Source organism: Ictalurus punctatus, chromosome 22, assembly GCF_001660625.3.
Source record: "Ictalurus punctatus breed USDA103 chromosome 22, Coco_2.0, whole genome shotgun sequence".
In the NCBI taxonomy this organism is placed as follows: Eukaryota; Metazoa; Chordata; class Actinopteri; order Siluriformes; family Ictaluridae; genus Ictalurus; species Ictalurus punctatus.
The window spans coordinates 10603150-10609149 of record NC_030437.2 but is presented as its reverse complement, the minus strand read 5'-3'; the positions used below and the strand labels follow the sequence as shown (position 1 = coordinate 10609149).

At 37.2% G+C, this 6000-nt stretch overlaps 1 long non-coding RNA gene across 2 annotated transcripts in view; it reads right to left on the bottom strand.

The window, feature by feature from the left end:
- Positions 1-2423: 2423 nt before the first annotated feature.
- Positions 2424-6000, bottom strand: part of LOC108255391 (uncharacterized) — a 45018-nt gene continuing 41441 nt past the window's right edge. Inside the window, exon 4 of one of the 2 annotated variants that reach the window (XR_008393264.1) lies at positions 2424-2898. This is a non-coding gene — a long non-coding RNA (uncharacterized LOC108255391). The remainder of the gene's footprint in view (positions 2899-6000) is intronic. The other variant, XR_001810081.3, reaches the window with a different exon arrangement.

Below are 6000 nucleotides of genomic sequence, written 5' to 3'. Positions count from 1 at the left end.
TCTATACTTCTGAATCAATCACTATCTAGCAAGCTTCAAAGCACAAAGAGACACAGCGGCATGAGATGCACAAACACACATATACATAGGTGTGCAAATGCGCACATGCATCAAACAAAATCTACGGATCGTCGGATTGCTCCCATGGCAAGAGTAAAAACAAGTGGCGAGTAGAAAAACAGATGGAACTATACCGGGCTCCTCTTCACACTCAGGCATGAGCATGAGGAACGGGTGTCATATCCACCTCTGCCATGATTCCTCGAGCTGTGCCATGAAACACATCACACGTCAGACTGAAGGAGAGAACAACCTCAGAGGCCACTGCCACCCATCTGTGGAAAATCAGTGTGCTGTGTATATGTATGTGTGTGTATATACTGTCACTGGGGCCCATCATATTGGCAGATCTGCACTTTGGAGGACATCACCTGGCATGTCTGTGAATCCTGACGAGCAGACAGACACACTGGGAATATGTTACACAGTTCTTTCTCTAAAAGCTCTCTTTATTGTAGGCTGCCTGCTTTCACTTTCACAAACACACACACACACACACACACACACACTCACAAAAATGGTCCCCGCTTCAATGGCATATTCTTGGCTGTTCTAACACATCCTACTGTTTGTCTGTAGCTGAAGTGAAAAAGCAGATTCTCTTACAGTACAACAGGGCTTCATTTCTCTTGCATGAAAGTTGGAAAAGTTTGGAATGGAGGTGTTTGGTATCTCAGCGTCCACAGGGAGTGCAGGTTGCCTTAGTCTTTTTTTTTTCTCCCCCTTTCACTTTTCTGCCCTCTTTCCCAATAAGAATAAGATAACACAAAGACCTGCTATCTGGAGATAAAAGTGAAATACTGCACTGTGCTTTACTTTTTCCTGAAAAAAGAAAAAAAGAAAAAAAAAAAAACCTGCAGAACTGACTCTTGCAGTAGGTAATGGAGTTTAAAAGTTAAATACCTCTCCCAAGCCTTCCAAGGTCACTTACTTTGGCCTTAAAAGCTTTTTCGGTTGATTTCTTTTTTGTGCAAATTCAAGTGTCACCCGAGAAAAAAAAATGATCGGGTCTCTTTGTTTCTTGTTTATTTCAGATCAATCCTAAGTGATTCTGTTACAAGGCTTCTCTGGCGTTTTGTGGTTTCACATGCTTTTGGCCCAATCCAATTGTGCTGGGGCTAACCAGCACCAGTTCTGGGAAGATCTGTGATTCATAACTGAACATGGCACATCAATCATCAGAGATTGACGATAGAAATCCCTCAATCTGGCTGCTTAATGTGATTAGGGTAGTGCCAGTCATTTTGAAGTTGTCCTTATTTTCATTTACAGAATTTCAGAAAGATTTTTCTGGCTGAAGTAACTGGAAAGTAAGGTTATTATTTTCATTAAAAGTCAAGTACATTTAGTGTCGACCAAGCTGTTTTGTTTTTTTGGGGGGTATTAAATCGTACAGAATGAAAGGCACACAGAAGCACACGCACACATACACGCACACACACACACACACACACACACACACACACACACACTTTTGTTCCAGTCACTCACGGTTCATTATCATGCTGCTTACATCTCTTTGTCCCTTTTAGTCATGAGAATGAAGCTGTTCACTGTTCCAGATTCAGGCAACACCTGGCCAGAGCCTGGTCACATGACTCTGAGGTCAGGCCCACAGTTCCACACACACAATGGCCGGCTTTGTGTTCAGGTGTACAGCAAGGCTCCCATGTGATACACACTGTGTGACACAGAAGGAGGGGGTAGAATGTCTGATCTGGTCTCGTCCTACCTCAAGACACACGGCTCTGAGTGTCTGAACCTCTTCCTGATGCAATTCCTTGCAAATGGCACACTTACATTACTCCTGAATTGTGAATTTGGTCTTTCTCCTTGGCTTAACTTATTCTCATTATGATTTGTCAAAAGTGTCATTTTTTTTTTCGGGGGAGGGAACAAAAAGTGCAGCTAGACAATAAAATTCCATCATGGCCTGAAATCCTATTGCCATATGTGATATGTCCATGTCAATCAAATCTCAGCAGCACATTGTGGGTGTCAGAATAAGCCTGGGACATATTTTATTTCTTTATGTAAATTCTATTTATATATTCTATCATTATTTCTTAGGATTTATTTGCCTACTGCATAGGCTAGAAGGTAGAGTAAAGTGTCATATTGCATAAATACACTGTATGTACGGTAATTCTCATAACACCAGTAACATGTCAGTCAATCAAAGATGACTGCAATGTTATGGGACGACATGGCCAACAGAGAGGCAACATTAAATAAAATGGGAATGTACTGTATGAACAAATATGAATGGACCCTTTTAACTGTGAAGGTTACCTTACTATGATTTCAAACCAACAGGAATCACAGTAGCTACTAAATTATATAAATGTAACAATAACTTCAAGTGTAGCACTCTCTTGGTGAAATAATGATTGAGCCACATTTACCATTTCAGTCGACCTAAGACTGATCATTTTAATATCCACCGTATTAGAAATTCCATCATCTACAATTCAGAAAAACAAATCACACACTGCAATGTCCTTCTAGAAAAATAAACAATTTATTGTATAAATAAACTTCATAGTGCAAACATATTCAAGTAAATTTTGATCCAAAATATTTGTGCAAGGAGAAGGCCGTACAATCACACTTTGCATAGTGACTTCACTTGTATACAACATTCAAGGCATGTATCTTGTGTCAATCCAGATGCTACTGCGAATTTATTAAAATTCCAGCTGCTATAGTATATGGTCTGCACTCCACAAACCAACACACATAATCTGGGAAACTCTCAAAGAAGACAATTCATCCATCCCTCAGATCCAGGGCATATCTATAAATGGGTTGAAGTCATCATCCATTGATGCTCTTAACCTGAGGATGAGAAGAAAGAATATCAGTTACAAATAAGCCCTATGTACATCAGTAAGTATTTCCTCAAGGCATCCCGCATAGTTAAGGGTTCATTGTCACCTAAAAGGGTTCTAGATGGAACCTTTTGTGGTATGGAACATTTAAGGATTTCCCACAAAGTGATAAACATTAAAGCTTTTAGGGCTCTAGATGAACCCTTCAAAGTTCTCCATGTTTTTCTGAGCTCAACATTTACCATTTACCAATCTGTTTTAGATAGAGTACTTACGGACATAAGTGCATTGAAGAAATACTAAGTAGTTGTTTTTTGTTAATAAAACGAAAAAAACAAAAACAAAAAAAACAAAAACAAAAAACCCTAAAAATGTGTGCATTTGTATCAATTTACAAATTACCATTAAGAAGACTGTATTACACCTGTATTAAACATATTTAATGAATATTCACTCTAATTGCAACTGATGAGTGTCATATGTTTACCACCGGAGGTAGGACCAAGTCATTGCTTTGCAATGACTCAAGTCTCAAGTCTTGGCATTCAAGTCCCAAGTCAAGAGTGATGAGTCTAAGTCAAGTCCTTAAATTTATGTTTTGAGTCCTAAACAAGTCATAATGTGCTCTTTACCAAATTTAAGGCCAGAGTAATAACTACATTTATAATTATGTACATTTATACAAATCATGGGTTTTTTTTGTAAAATTTCTGGACAAAATGTATTATTCAGTGGATATATATATATATATATATATATATATATATATATATATATATATATATATATATATATATATTGCAAAGAACACAATCTTTGTAGACGAAGGCTATCTTCAGGAGCACAGTTACGGCAATGTGCCTCTGTCATCTTTTCACTTTGTTGTTGTCTAGTGCAAGTTGATTGGCTGTCGAACTGGTTGAACAATGACCACAGAAACAAAGATTGATGCTGATTTGCTGAAAATTCATTGTTTATTTAGAAAAAAAGAATAGTACATTCACTGCATACTTTAAAATGTATCATTTAAAATGTTTGGTTTTGAATCAAGCCTTACAAAGTCAAAAGACTGGAGTTCAAGTGAAGTTACATGTCATTGTGAAAGTCAGCAAATATGTGATTTGTGTCCAAGTCGAGTCCACAACACTGCTAACTGTTACATTACGGTTAGCTAGATCTCTGGTACGAGGTAGATGAAAAGCCCAAGTGATTGTTTTATGTTTTTTTTTCTTTTAGCAAGAACAATTTTAAGATTTTAAAACAAGAAAACAGGAAGAAAAGCATTCTCGCACAGCACAACGAAGTCCATCATCATGACGTTACTTATCTTTAAACATACTTTGTTATGTTAGCTTTTACATGACTTTTATACAGTTGGTATATATGCTTATTTTTATTATTTGAATCTATACATGATTGTGTTTTTATGTAAAGTGACTTGAAAAGCTACTTTTAAAGGCACAATATTAAATAAAGATTATTAATATTGCAGTTTATTTGTAGTCGTTTGGGGCACGGTGACAGCACAGCGATTTTTGCTGCATGGTATCAGAAGATTTTTCCACAGGCAGCTGACAGTTGCATCAGTGACATCATGTTTTGCGTTTCGTGCTCAGCCACGATTAATGATCACACTAGATGTGTACCGTGCCAGAGTCCAACTGAACCATGCCTGAGCCCACCTCTTCAAGTGGGCCTGGGCACGGTACGGAGTGATCAAACTAGTCAAGCGAACTGGTCTTTGGGAGTCAAACGTGCTCGGGCATGGTACAGATCATCTAGTCTGAGTACACCCTTAGTGAATTTAATCAGTGAAGTAATAAGTGAAGCTATAAGCTTGAAGAATATCTCATTTTAAATATAAAACTTCAGTAACGTTCCATACAATTTGTCTTCTTTTTATGACTTTTTCAATGAAAGCATGCTGATGTCAACTTCTACTCCCTAACTCTGTCTAAATGGTTTGTTCTGTAAGCCAGGGGCCATATATATCAAATGTCTCAAGGATCATATTTCTACGGTCTAATAGCATTCATTAAAAAAAATCTCAGAACTTGGGAACCCCACAGACTTATATTTTAAGTTATTCATTATATTTTTAGTTATATTTCACTATTGAAGGTCTTTTTACTGTTTTGGTTTACTATCTCTACTAATCCAGCACAAAAATAATATACTGTACAGTTACTCTAATATAACAAAAACATTTCCAGGTGCAATTAAATCACATAATACTGTATCTTATATCATGTCTCTTTGACTTATGCAAAAAAACATTCTATTCAAGCTTCCACGTGTGAAAAGTATGCATACATAAATCATGAATCTTAGAACTTAATCATGAGAGATGCATTCAAAAACTTCACTGCTTTGAGGAATGAAAAAGATCTCAAAGGTCTTAAGATGCCATGTATTCACTGTCAACAAAGAGGGGAACAATAATGGCTGACAGGTGTCCTCCCCATTTCAGGTTGCACTTTTGTTCCACTATGCCCTGAGTCTTCTCACATGGATTTTCTTTCTGTGCCTACAACCTGATAAGACGTTTCCTTTTTTTTTTATGTGAGCAACATTGGTCTGGGAGTGTCTTGCGTTTTAGCCTTCTGTTAACTTTGATCATTCTGTTTTCACATAAGCGAGAAAGAGAATTGATAGGATTTCACTCCCACCTCCTTCAACAGCCCTCTACAAGAGTATTACTGTATTAGGTTTCCACATAACTACATTGTACTAAGGAAAATATGCGAGATCAGCAGAGATGTCTGTGGGAACCTACAGAGATGTACATGGCATTAGCAAGATGCTAGCTGTGTTTTTGTTTTCTGAAATAGTTTGGTCTAAACAGACCATTTATCATTTGTGGCCCTGTATTCTGATCTACATAATAACATTCACAGACATCCACACAAAGCTTAAAATCAAGTTACCTACAATGCTGCTGCCACAGAAGTCACAGAAAGTCCTAAATACTGCAGAGAAGTGGAGTTCTGGCTAAAACTTGTGTAATAAACAACAAAATAAGATCTAAACCCACAGTGTAGAGATTAGGTCCAAGTTTTAAGAGATACTGTAACTCTTAAAATCTCTGTGTAACAAATATATAAAAGCT